Genomic DNA, 14606 nt, shown 5'->3' on the forward strand with positions numbered 1-14606 from the left:
ATAACAAGAACGGTGAGCAAAAATCCCAGAACCACATAGGGGGGACCTAGTGAATGACCTACAGAGAGCTGAAACCACAGTAACAAAGGCTACTATCAGTAACACAATGTGCCGCCAGGGACTCAAATCCTGCACTGCCAGACATGTCGCCCTGCTGAAGATAGTACACATCCAGGCCCATCTGTGGTTCGCTAGAGAGCATTTGGATGATCCAGAAGAGGACTGGGAGAATGTGTTATGATGGTCAGATGAAACCAAAATAGAACTTTTTGGTAGAAAGACAGGTTCTCATGTTTGGAGGAGAAAGAATACTGAATTGCATCAGAAGAAGACCATACCCACTGTGAAGCATGGGGGTGGAAACATCATGCTTTGGGGCTATTTTTCTGCAAAGGGACCAGGACGATTGATCTGTGTAAAGGAAATAATGAATGGGGCCATGTATCGAGAGATTTTGACTGAAAATCTCCTTCCATCAGCAAGGACATTGAAGATGAGACGTGGCTGGGTCTTTCAGCATGACAATGATCTCAAATACAAAGCCAGGGCAACAAAGGAGTGGCTACGTAAGAAGCATTTCAAGGTCCTGGAGTGGCCTATCCAGTCTCCAGATCTCAACCCCATAGAAAATCTGTGGAGGGAGTTGAAAGTCCGTGTTGCCCAACGACAGCCCCAAAACATCACTGCTCTAGAGAAAATCTGCCTGGAGGAATGGGCCAAAATACCAGCAACAGTGTGTGAAAAGTTTGTCAAGAGTTACGGAAAACGTTTGTCCTCCATTATTGCCAACAAAGGGTACATAAAGTATTGAGATGAACTTTTGGTTCTGACCAAATACTTATTTTCCACCATGATTTGCTAATAAATTCTTTAAAAATCAAAGTGTGATTTTCTGTTTTTTTTTCTCCACATTTTGTCTCTCATGGTTGAGGTTTACCCATGTTGACATTTACAGGCCTCTAATCTTTTCAATTAGGATAATTTGAACAATTGGTGGTTGACTAAATACTTATTCGTCCCACTGTATAGTGCTGGGAATATTTTTTTCCTGGGGTAAAAGGCAACATTCCCCAATTCAGTTGTACCTCTACTTACAAAATTAATTGGTTCCAGAACCTTTTTCGTAAGTTGAAAATTTTGTAAGTAAATTCCCTAACTCGTTCCAAGGTCCTCACAAAAACCAACTAAAGCCTTAAAAATTCTTTAAAGTGTCCCAATTTTGTAGGAAAAGTGTGATGACACAAAAATAAGAGGAAATTATTATAAAATTATTTAATAAGCCATTAAAATGAATAAGCATGCAAAATCTATTTGTGTTGAATCGCATGTGCACAAGTGTCAGGAAGCTAATATTAGGCCACAGAGGCAGAAATCACCTGAACACACATTTAATCAACATAAAATTAAGACTTCAAATCAATATTACATTGAACTTTTAATCTTTTTCATTAATGTTTTATGATTTCTTTGGGATCTAATTTTTCACCCATTTCATTTATTGCTACTGCTTCTTACCTGTTTGGATTTAAGTTACCCTTCAGTGGTGCTTGTTAACAGACGTTTTGACAAAAATCGATCTAAAGACAACTGCCTTTGATGACTTTTAATAATGTCTCTAAAATGCACAAGACAAATGTCGTCAAAGTGGGTGATCGCACGACTCGTGAACACTTTTTCAGGATGTTTTTTCCATGAAGTCGGAAAGTTCGCAAAATTTCTCCCCCATTTTTTTTTCTGATTTGTGCTGTTGGGATGGTGGCTGCTTCCTCCGCGGCCCCCTTCTCGTTGAAGTCCTCATGTATTGCCAAGTGTTGCATTAATTCCTGCTCCGTTGAGATTTTGTTTGGTGCCCCTCAACCAACTTGGCAATGTCCAGCCCCATCACTTGCCCCCGCGACAGTTTCACCCACCGCAGGCTGCGTTTCAGGTTGAGGGTCGACTGTGAGTTTTTTAAAGGCACTCGGCAGCCACTGCTTCCTCCAAACAAAACTTCAAGCCCACAACGACAAACGGTGGTGAAAAAAACACGAGAGAATCTTAAAACTTGAAGAGTTATTGTCGACTGCGAGTCCGTCGAAGGCACTTGGTCAAAGCTTCTTCCAAGCATGAGTCTGAGCAGACAATGGCGGTCAAAGAAACATGGTGTGTTGTTGTGAGACAGCCAATGAAAGCTCAGTAGAGTGTAGGGAAGTTGTCAAGCAAGGACATTTCAAAATAAAATAACAGACATAGGAAATGTATTGACGTTTTCATAACTTGGATATTTTTTCATATCGTGAGGCACTCATTTGCATCTCAAAAGGATTCATAACCTGAAAATTCTGTACCCAGAGGTTTGACTGTACATGAGGTTCTTAATTTGCAAGACCAAAAAAAAATCATTCATGTCCTTTAGTTTATTCTAATGTCTCCATGGGTGTGAAAGGCAAATTATATTTGAGGAGAAAATAGCTTTCTTTAGGTTAGAATTGCTTCACTTTGATGTATTTTTTTAAATATAATTTTTACTGTTTATTTAAGACCCATTCAGAAAAGGATAATGCAAAAAGGAATCTACCCAGGTTGTATCTTTCAGCCATAGGGGAATGTATCGGTAGATTAATGTAGTGGTACTTACCCGGCCGGCTCAACATCTTTCAGCATCTTTCAGACTCGGCATGTCATGGCTGTTTATCCTTTCCTTTTGGATTAAGCTGAAGATAAAGTTAACGTACTGAACCAATCCGACCTATTCATTTGTAAAATACCGAGCATAAAAATTACACATTTTCAATTAAGTTAATAAAAGAAAATACTAACACCAAGAAAATTGTTTATAAACAATCACACTGTTTGCTTTGCCACAAAGTCCAGTGCTGTTTTATTGAAAAATTCATAAAACTCTCTATCTAACCCCAAAGAAGTGCAACAGTTATCAGATCTAGTTTGCTCACCATCTAAATTTTTAACACAATCATCGTTTACTACTTGTTAAAACTTATGTGGTCACAATGGGGAAATTAAGTGTCACACAAAATAACTTTGTCATGAACCTATACTGGCTGAAGCTCCTGTCTTCACACACAACATGGTCGGTAACGTACCGGACTTGTGACGAGGCTATAAGCCGGGAAAGTTTGTGTCCGATGAACTGGGATATTTTGTTCACACAGCTTGTGCCGAGTAAATATTACCAGACTTCATCGTCTGCCTGAAAGAGCCAAATTCATAAGTATTGAAATTGTACAAAAAAATCATTTATGTAATGTTGCCATCAGCTGTCTTGAAAACCATGATGTCAAAAAAGTACAGGAGACAGCAGGGGCCGTATGCCTCAATAGGAAACGAGTAGGTAGATGTTTTTTTTATTGGTTTTATCGTGGAATATGGGTCAGAAGAATGATTAAGTGTAAATTCTGTACTACCGATCTCGTTTTACCTATTCCGGCTCTAATCTGGATTGTCTCGGAAAAAAACAGCTTTAATAGTATATGGATGAAGGAAACATAACACCAAACCGCTTAACACGATAGATGTTTGTCTTCCCCATCACCCCAATACAAGTTGTTGCACAAGTACAGAGCTTTTTCTTCTGACATACCATTATGCACCCAGTTTTGTTTTTAAAAGGTGGGCTCAAATGTCATCTCATTTTTTGTTCACCCGGTTCTGGCCGTTAACTACTGACACATATTTTGAAACACATTAACAGAATAGTGATTTTCCATAATACTTTCCTAAATTACAGATAACAAATGTTGAATGTTTGTCAATAACAGGACTAATAGTGAAAAATATATATTTTAGTCATACAATATACTGACTGAAGGTGTAGCTCATTCTCATTGCCCTCATCATTCCAGTTGCTCCTTGCCACTTGCAATTTTCTCACAGCATTGACTGCTTTAATTTGTGACAAGACCGAATTGAGGGGGGAAAAACACTGCACCATCATGTGTATTTGATGTGATACACGACACACCACTAAACCTTGGTGACATCAGCCTTAGCAGTTGGCAGCTCACAAACCTTTACTTTTCCACTCTTAAGCACCACCATAAGAGCTGCCACGTTCATTTTGCCGTACCTAATAATAAGAATAATAATAATCGGACATATGCTTTGTCATCATCATTGACCCGACAAAAGCCTAATTGTCATCATACTCAGAACTGCGTATGACGAAATTAGTAGTGCTTCTCCATAAGGTGCGCTTTCCCGGCAAAAGGCCCAAATAAGTGATAATTTCAGACTCGTTGGCATTCTGCCGTGATGGATACACCGCATCAACCCCCGAGCGGATCACTTACCTCTCACTGTCTCCTCACTTACCTTCAGTCAGCCAGTAGGAGGCAGATCACCGCCCAACGTCTTTTCATGTTACCTCACCCCAAAGTTATTACACAGAAGGGATTGTGTGCCGTGCTACCGCAAGTTTAGAGTCCTGATGGAGGTGGGAAAAACTGTCCTTAAGCCTATTTGTCCGTACTTTTTGAGACCTGTAGCGTCTGCCAGAGGGCAGCAGCTGGAACAGATTGTGACCAGGGTGGAATGGGTCCCTGACAATGTTCCCGGCTCTGCTGGGGTAAAGAGGGCTGGCAATGTCTTCCAGTGAGGGCAGAGAGCTGCCGACGATCTTCTTGGCAGTGTTAATCACTCTCTGCATAGCCTTTTTGTCTGCGGCCTTCCAGCGTACCACACTGTGATGCAGTATGCCAGGATGCTCTCCACAGTGGCTCTATAGAAGGTGAAGGTTACCAGAAGCTTAGTGTCCAAGTTGTTCCTCCTGAGTACCCTGAGGAAATGGAGTCATTTCTGGGCCTTCTTCACTACTGCTGTGGTGTTTGTAGACCAGGAGAGCTTATCCGTGATGTGGACCCCCAGGAATTTAAAGGACTGGACCCTGTTTACACATACTCCATTTATAAGGAGTGGGGCCAGATCAATGCTGTGTTTGCGAAAGTCCAGGATTATTTCTGTAGTTTTTGTGGTGATCAGTGTGAGATTGTTCACCGAGCACCACAAAGACAGTTTGTTGACCTCATCTCTGTAGGCCGACTCATCCCCTCCTGAGATGAGTCCGACCACAGTCGTGCCATTGGCAAATTTGATGATGGGGTTAGACTGGTGGGTTGGTGCACAGTTGTATGTGTACAGGGAGTACAGAAGAGGACTCAGTACACAGCCTTGATGGGAGCCAGTGCTCAGTGTAATGGAGGAAGAGAGGTGGGGACCAAGTCTAACAGTTTGTGGTCAGTTGGTTAAGAAGTTCTTTATCCAGCTGGATATGGAAGAGGATAGGCCAAGGTGGGAGAGTTTGTCAGTCAGAATGTCCGGTATTATAGCATTGAAGGCTGAACTATAGTCAATGAAAAGCATCCTCACGTAATTCCCATGGTGCTCCAGGTGGCTCAGTGCTGTGTGTAGAGCCATGGCGATAGCATCCTCAGTGGACCTGTTTGCTCTATAAGCAACTGAGGGGGGGATTGTATTCCTGATATGGCGGGCGACCAACTTTTCAAAGCACTTCATGATCAAACACTGATCACATACATAATAAAACAAGGAATCGCAAAACATATTCCACGTGTCTATATATATTTTACACTGACACACATTCATCCATCACCCCCAATGAGTTATCACCTTATCGTGGTGGTGGGGTTTGTGTGTCCCAGGGATCCTTGGAGCTATGTTCTCTGGGGCCTTGTGCCCCTGGTAAGGTCACCCATGGCAAACTGGTCTGAGGTGAGGGACTAGACAAAGAATGGCACTGAAGAACTCTTATGACGAGAAAGACCAATGATCAAGTGATTCCCTTACCCGGACGAGGTTCACTAGGGCCCACTCTGGCGCTAGGTCTGGAGGAGGGGCATGATGGCAAGCGCCTGGTGGCTGGGCCCACACCCATGGGGCCCGGCTGGGCACAGCCCGAAGAGACGATGTGGGTTCCCCCTCAGCACGTATGAGAGAGGCCAAAGAGGTCAAGTGCGTCGAAAGCTGGGCGGCAGCCAAAGAAGGGATCCTCGGTGGTCTGATGCCCGGCTGTAGAAACTGGCTCTTGGGACGTGGAATGTCACATCTCTGGTTGTGAAAGAGCTTGAGATAGTGCGTGAGGTCGAGAAATACCGGCTTGATGTAGTCGGGCTCACCTCTACGCACAGCTTGGGTTCCGGTACCACTCATCTCGACGGGGGTTGGACACTCTTCGACTCCGGAGCCGCACACAGTAAGAGCGGCCAAGCAGGTGTGGGCATACTTATTGCCCCCGTCTATGTGCCAGTATGTTGTGGTTTACCCCGGTAGATTAGAGGGGAGCATCCCTCCGTCTTCAGGTGGGGGGGGGGGGGGGCGTTACCCGACAGTTGTGTGCATGCACCAAACAGCAGTTCAAGCATAAGGATGTTCATATGTGCAGTTGGCATCAGGGCACCCTAGGCCGCAGTGTGATTGACGTTTTGATCGTGTCATTGGGCCTGTGGCCGCATGTCTTGGACACTCCGGTAAAGAGAGGGTCAAAGCTTTCAACCGATCACCACCTGGTAATGAGTTGGCTCCGATGGTGGGTGTGCATGCCCGTGCAGCCCGGGAGACCCAAACGTTTCGTGAGTGTCTGCTGGGAACACCTGGCGGAGTCCCCTGTCAGAAGGAGTATCAATTCCCACCTCCAACAGAGCTTCTCACATGTCTGGGAAGAGGCGGGGGACATCGACTCCGAGTGGACCATGTACCACACTTCTATTGCTGAGGCAGCAGACCGGAGCTGCGGCAGCAAGGTGGTTGGTGGCTGTCGTGGCGGCTATCCCAGAACCCGCTGGTGGACACCGGCAGTAAGGGATGCCATTAGGAAAATTTGAAAAAGGAGTCCTATCGGGCCTTTTTGGTCTATGGGACTCCGGAGGCAGCTGACGGGTACCAGGTGGCCAAGCAGCACGTGGCTTAGGTCATCACTGAGGAAGAAAAACAGGCATGGGAGGAATTCAAGGAGGGAATGGAAAACGACTTCCGTGTGGCTTCGAGGAAATTTTGTCCCACCATCCGACATCTCAGGAGGGGGAAGCAGTGCACCATCCACACAGTATATAGTGGGGATGGGGCGCTGCTGACCCCGACTGGGGATGTCGTGATTCGGTGAGGCGAATACTTTGAAGACCTCCTCAACGCCGTGGAACAGTGGATCAGCTCTGCACCCTCAGGAGGGTCCTCGGAGAGCAGTTCGGCCGACAGTGTAGCGAGGTTCTAAAGTCAGAATCAATGCATCCGCGACAATATTTTCAAAATAATATAACGGATAAGGAAATGCATTTACCTGTTGGGGATTTCATAACTTGGATCTTTTTCGTGTCTCGAGGCACTCATTTGCATATAAAAAGCTGCCAGGCGACAAAGACAAAACATAACACATATAACATAGCATAACAACATAACGCCATGAAACCATAACACAAGACAATTTATTTCAAAATAGAGAAAAGATAAATAGATAAAACGCTGAGTAAAATTTATTTTGACGTTTATGAATGAAATTCAACAAAAAAATGTATCTTGCATAAACGGTGAAAAAAATCACTTATGCTTACAACCGCTCGCTCATGGCATCGCCAGCCCACCGCAGTTAAAAACGTGCTCTGACTGGCCAGATGCAAGTAGCCTTGACAGATGTGCTCATTTACCTTCTCAGCACATCCCAATAGTTGTTAAGGCTGATCGAAGGTCTTGCGGTCGATCGTTAAAATATCAGCCTGTGTAATGTGTATCACATGATGTTATTGCACCCAGAGACTTGGTGAACACTATGCCACTATGGACACTTCCTGGTTATGCTTACCTAACTTCCTTTTTCAATTTATCTACGTGGAGGCAACACCCTCCCTTTTGGAACACAGAAAGGGAATGATTGTACATTTGGGATTATGAAATAAAACAAAATTCTGCTTTGATTCATTTTCTTTTCATTTCTTGTTCGAAAGTGACAACTATTGCAGCAATATGAACCATCGGAAAAATCGAGATATTTTGACATGAGAAGAAATTTGGCCGCCACAACATCTTAAACTTCTGGTAAGAAAATTGAAATTTCTGTCATTAAAAAGCATCAGGTTCTCATCAGGATAGACTTATTTATTTTTTTCAAATTGAACAATTTTATATTTTGCATTTACAAAGACAGGCATATTAACTTCCTTATAATATTGATCATAATAATGTGCTTTTGATTCCTACAGTATCTCAGAAATACCACATGGAGGGGAATATTGTGAATCAGGGGGTGGCTTTTATGCAAGGAATTGTAAAATTCAACAATTGTAATGCAATTTTAAGGGTGCAGCTTTATACGTGGGGACATCTTATATGTGAGTAAATATGGTATGATACCTCTACTTACGAATGCCACTAGGTGCTAAATTTTCAGGTAACGAAAGCTTTATATATGCAAATGAGTGCCTCAAGATATTAAAAAGATAGGTATAAGTGTGAGGATGAATGGTTTTTGTCTCCTTGTGCCTTGCAATTGGCTGGCCACCAATTCAGGGTGTCCCACGCTAGTGAGGATAAAGGGGGTTCATAAAATGAGATTAGATTATATATGAGAGAGTTGTTGTTGTCAGACAGCCATTGGGAAACCAGCAGGCTACCGTGAAAATTGTAAAATAAAATTAGGAATACGTACAAGAAATGTATTTACGCTTTGGGGGATTTCGTAACTTGAGTCTTGTTTTCGTATATTGAAATAGTAATTTGCATCTCAAAGGGTTTCCTAACCTAATAGTTGTGTATGTAGAAGCATTCGTAAGTATAGGTACCACTGTAAGATTCTTGATGCAAATATAGTTCTATGCTTAGCTCTAAGTGCCTTGCATAAATGGCAAAAAATGAGGTGCATATCTCTCTCTGCAACCATTTCAAATACATCCCCATGGAAACAAACAAAATACATAATAGTGACTCATTATAGGGCGTGATAGACATGAAACAGGGTTTAATGAGCTGTTTTCTGTTTCGTATATTTCCCAGGGGCTCATTGTTATTGGTGGGGAATTGATTGGCAGCAGGCCTACCCCCATGGGTCTGAATGTTATTCTGGGCAATAAAAAATTTGTTTCAGCAAGGGTAGTTTTGTTTCACTCGTTGTGGCTGAAGGATTGGTGACTGCGGTCATTTTATTAGTGTGTTTGTGATCTTAAAAGAATGCGGTGTTTGCAGTGGTGTGCCGTCAGGGCCTTCAAGGCCTTCTCTGCTGGCCTAAGAAATATCTGAATCACAGACTGATGTTAATTATTATTTTATCCATGAATACTTATTAAATAATTCCAAATTGTCTGCTAGCTTCCTTTCATTGCTTTCCCCCCTGGTTGCACTGCTTCCAGATGAGTGTTTTCTTATTGAAGCATTTAACCAACCACATTTCAGCCATATTTTGTTGCCAGGATCAGAAATCTGCCTCAAGGCCTTCACAATCAGTTCTGCAGGCTCTGCTGCATTAAACAAGCGTCGATAAGACTGTTGCTTTAACCAATCAGAATTTGATTTGGTGACACCAAGGCCTTCTCGCAGGCGTAGGGAAACGTCATCGCTTTCACCAACTATGATTGGCTAGTGATAGAGTGGACCAGCCAGAGCTACCAAACTGTATCCGGAGCGAGCTGCACAAGCAAATACAGTGGTACCTCGAGATATGAGCTTAATTCGTTCCGGGACTGAGCTTGTATGTCGACATTCTCGTAACTCCAACGAATGTTTCCCATTGAAATGAACTAAGCAAATTCCCGTATTTTCACGACTATATGGCGCACCACTTTTAAAGGCGCAGTCTCACTAACAAGTACTATTTCTGTATTTGACACACACACAAGGCGCACCGCACCAATACACGCAGCCAGGCATGGCAAAACATACACCAGCTTAAACATACGGACAAACGCTAAAAACACGTTTTTAAAAAGACAACGGAAGCAAAACTGAGTTTGGTTGTACTTTATTTAGCCAAACGTCCGTTCAGCGAAACGTTCATTCGGCGAACTGTTCGTCGGCCAAACGTCTGTCGGCCAAACGTCTTTCGGCGAATCGTCCGAGTACCGTTTTTGAGGGTGAAGAGATAGTTCAGTGGGCGGCCCGGTGGCGCGAGTGGTTAGCGTGTTGGCCTCACAGCTCTGGGGTCCTGATTTCAAATCCAGCTTGGTTCACCTGTGTGGAGTTTGCATGTTCTCCCCGGGCCTGCGTGGGTTTCCTACGGGTACTCCGGTTTCCTCCCACATTCCAAAAACATGCATGGTAGGCTGAATGGACACTCTAAATTCCCCCTTGGTATGGGTGTGAGTGTGCACGGTTGTCCGTTTCCTCGTGCCCTGCGATCGGCTGGCCACCGATTCAGGGTGTCCCCTGCCTCTGACCCGGAGACAGCTGGGATTGGCTCCAACACCCCCCGCGACCCTAATGAGAATAAAGTGGTTCAGAAAATGAGATGAGATGAGAGATAGTTCAGTGGTCCAAACTAAAGATATTTTTCTTCACTCTGAGATCCAGATGGACCCCTCTCTGCAGTACCCATGAAAAGACCTTAATAGAGTGATTAAGGATTGTGATCCCTTTTACAGTAGTTGGATTGCAAATCAATCAAGATGTCATGTCTTTTATGTCCATGATGATATGGTAACCTCCTAATTCCACAGGAAAAAAATGTAATGTTTTAAAAGTAAACTATAAAGTTAAGAAGAATGTCTTTAATTATTTCTGTAATCTATATGTGGGCTGCAATTTTGACACATGATTGATTGCAATAATGGTAGTAGCCAGTCCACTAGCCCAATTTTCTTTCTCAAATGACAATACTAGTATCTCCCTGATTGAAATAAGATCCTGGGCTTTTCGATTTAGAGTGATGAGTTGTGGCTGAATTGTTCCACATTGGATCAGACATATTGATTTCTGAATGGTGGCACTTTAATCTTTTGAGCACTGTGGCAATACTGATTAATTTTTCATCATCCCATTGATAAATCAACTTTATTCTATCGCTTCCTTCTTTCTGATTCATCCCGGCATTTCCCTCCATGCGTCAGGACAATCATAATGTGATTTTCACATTGCTGTGCATATTTTTATATTTTCACATTTTTTAATTTTTTTTATTTTGCTCAGCTTCAATCATTTGAAATCTGTTGACACATCACGCAGTAAGTACTGTCAACATCGGAAAATGCATTTGATGCTGGAGATGTCATTTACAGAGAATAATAACAGCAATGTTTGCCACACCATTCCTAGTTAGATAATAAATAGGAGCCATTCTTTGAATGGGATAACAAAAATTTACACTATGAATACAACACGAGATCATACACCACCATCCCTCCAATTTAAAATCATGTGTGTCTTTGTTTTGGTGGGTGTCTCTCTAAATGAGTTCTTTCCTGTGCTTGTGTTCTCCTGTGCTTGTGAAACGTCATCAGAGTAACAGACTACCGTATTTTCACGCCTATTCGGTGTACCAATTTAAAAGGTGTGGTCTCAGTTGTTGGTGCAATTTCTTTACTTAATCCATACGCACGGCCCTTCGGCTTTATATGTGCAACATATGGTAGTACTATGCCTGCATCTTAATTATTGACATGTTAGCATGAGACATAGTACACTAGCATGCATGCTGACATATATTTAAAAAAATGCTGGAGAAAAAAATGTGTTTGGTTTATTGATGTAATGGGTACTCACGTTAACATAAGTCAATGCATTCAAACATCCATACATTTGTCAAAGGCCTCATTTATTGTATCCGACAAATGGGCAAATGGGCAAGTTCGCCATTCAACACGCTGATTTCCCTCTCACTATCAGAGTCAGATTTGTCTCCATGGTTTTGCGCAGAAGTAATGACGAAAGCTAAAACAACAGTTCACCGACACTTTAGTCCCAGACATCCACAATCCATTCACAAATCGTCGTCCAACTCGCCCACTGCCTGGCAGCCTTTGTGTAATTGTTTGTCATCGGGCATCCATCCCTCCTAAGCCATTCGCAACTGTTTTGAATGCCTTGTGTATGCCAATGTTCAGCGGTTGGAGTATCTTTGTCAAGCCTCCCGAATGATGGCAAGCCCTGAGTTGGTGTTTCACTTCGGCTGTGTTATGGCCACACACGGAGTCGTAGATGAGCAGGGATGGTGACTTGAAAAAAAGCCATCACGTACACATCATTAAGTCACTCTTGGTCGGTCTTAAAGCTACGGCCACCTTACCTTATATCCGTGGAAACTCATCTTTTCTGTTTTACTTCCCATAGCTTTGAGTTTGATTCATTCAATAAGGGACAGCACATAAAAATGAACATATTCATATTCATGTTAATGACCATATACAGTGGTACCTCGAGATACGAGCTTAATTCGTTCCAGGACTGAGAGTTTTTGCGCCGGTGAATCGTAATGTAACGTAAACAAATTTAACTGAACTTGGATTACGATGCAGACACACTCAAAAATAAATTTAATCTAACCTTACACTAAACTTAATTCTAATTTTGTTTTACATTTTTATACATTTCTCCCGGCCGGGTTGGCTCTGTTTGCCCCGCCTCCACACTGACTTTCAGTCATTATCGAGGGTTGTTTGAGTTTGTATTCCCTTCAAAATATTCCGAAAATGATGCACACAAATGTCCTCACAATAGGATAACGCACAACCACTTGCCAACGAGAAGTAGTCTTGAATTAGCGATCGCTCCGCCAACGAGAGCTAACAGGCTAAGGGGAAAAAACACTGAAAAAATTCAACGCTCCGCCCAGTGCTTGCAGAGACATTACAAAGAGGTAGTTGCGACCAGAGACATTACAAAGAGGTAGTTGCGACCAGAGACATTACAAAGAGGTAGTTGCGACCACATACATTACAAAGAGGTAGTTGTGACCAGAGACATTACAAAGAGGTAGTTGCGACCAGAGACATCACAAAGAGGTAGTTGCGACCAGAGACATCACAAAAAGGTAGTTGCGACCAGAGACATTACAAAGAGTTAGTTGCGACCAGAGACATTACAAAGAGGTAGTTGCGACCAGAGACATTACAAAAAGGTAGTTGCGACCAGAGACATTACAAAGAGGTAGTTGCGACCAGAGACATTACAAAAAGGTAGTTGCGACCAGAGACATTACAAAGAGTTAGTTGCGACCAGAGACATTACAAAGAGGTAGTTGCGACCAGAGACATTACAAAGAGGTAGTTGTGACCAGAGACATTACACGAGAGAGTTGCGGGAGAGAGCCAGTGCCCCTGATGTTCTTATGAGCAGCCATCGAGAAGTAATATATACTGCTCGTAGCGATCGCTCCACCATTCGCGCTAAGTGACGGAAAAAAACATTGAAAAAAATGCAACACTCCACCCAGTGCTCGTAGATATCTGTTACACATGAAAGAGATGCGGCAAAAAAGACAGGGCGCTAAAATCATAAACAGCCTCTCATGTCTTGGCCACCTGGCTTTTCCGTATCTCGAAATTTGTCTCGTATCTAGAGATAATTATTTGCTCGAAATTTGTCTCGTATCTACAGATAATTATTTGCTCGAAATGTTACTTGTATCTCAAAATGCTCGTATGTCGGGGTGCTCGTATGACGAGGTGCCACTGTATATTGTTGTGTTGATTTAATAGCGGTTTTGTCAACCCGCAATGGCTGAAGGAGGAGAAGAAATAGATTTTTTCGCACATTTACTGTCAATGCCATTTTCAAGACGGACTTTGCAAGAAAAAAAAGCTGGATATCATTAAGAAAGGTCAGAAAACTCCAAAGCAAGCAAGCCTGTCACAACCGGGAACGAACATTTTCAGCACTAAATCGAATAAAAAGGTTTGACAGATATACGGCAGGATAGGCTCGACTTTCAGCATTAGCTTCGAAGGCGATAGAAAAGGAGGATGGATATTGTGTACAGGTAAAAATGATTTTTGGTGCGTAAAATATGGCTGCATTCCTAAATACTATTTCAATTGTATGAGGTTATTATTGATGATTTTTTATTTGTCGCAGCTGTAGTTGCAATAGAGGTTTTATAGCCATAAAATAGTTTTTGAGGGTTGGATTGATTCAGACATAGCTGAAGGTGGCGCTAGAAAATTCACGGACCGCCGCTGGCTTTGTATGTGTTGAACCATACGTATGCCCATTTGTTAATGACAAAACATCTTGTATGTATATATATATATATATATATATATATATATATATATATATATATATATATATATATATATATATATATATATATATATATAAATATATATATAAATATATATATATATATATATATATATATATATATATATATATATATGCATGCATATTTTCTGTTGCTGTTTTCAGGAGCATTTAAAATTTTATGTTAAATATATTCTCAGGCGGCCCAGCAGATGACAGGTTAGCACGTCAGCCTCATAGCTCTGATGTCCTGGGTTTGAATACAGGTCACTCCATCTGTGTGGAGCTTGCATGTTTTCCCCGGGGCCTGCATGGTAGGCTGTTTGGACACTCTAAATTGCCCCTAGGTAGGAGTGCAAGCATGAATGGTTGTCTGTTTCCCTGTGCCCTGCAATTGGCTTGCTATCATTTTGGGTTGCCCCCTTCACATGTCTCAA

The 14606-nt window shown here is 42.4% G+C and overlaps 1 protein-coding gene and 1 long non-coding RNA gene across 5 annotated transcripts in view; one reads left to right on the forward strand and one right to left on the reverse strand.

Moving 5' to 3' along the window:
* LOC144069376 (BMP/retinoic acid-inducible neural-specific protein 3-like) overlaps positions 1–14606 on the forward strand; it is a 57891-nt gene that overhangs the window by 12383 nt on the left and 30902 nt on the right. The gene's annotated exons all lie outside the window — the stretch shown is intronic.
* Positions 6456–7789, reverse strand: LOC144069377 (uncharacterized). Its single transcript, XR_013298460.1, has 4 exons — positions 7653–7789; positions 7289–7352; positions 7015–7218; positions 6456–6929 (listed from the first exon to the last, which is right to left on the reverse strand). It is a non-coding gene; the product is annotated as an uncharacterized LOC144069377 (long non-coding RNA).

Source organism: Stigmatopora argus, chromosome 24 (assembly GCF_051989625.1).
Source record: "Stigmatopora argus isolate UIUO_Sarg chromosome 24, RoL_Sarg_1.0, whole genome shotgun sequence".
Taxonomy (NCBI): Eukaryota; Metazoa; Chordata; class Actinopteri; order Syngnathiformes; family Syngnathidae; genus Stigmatopora; species Stigmatopora argus.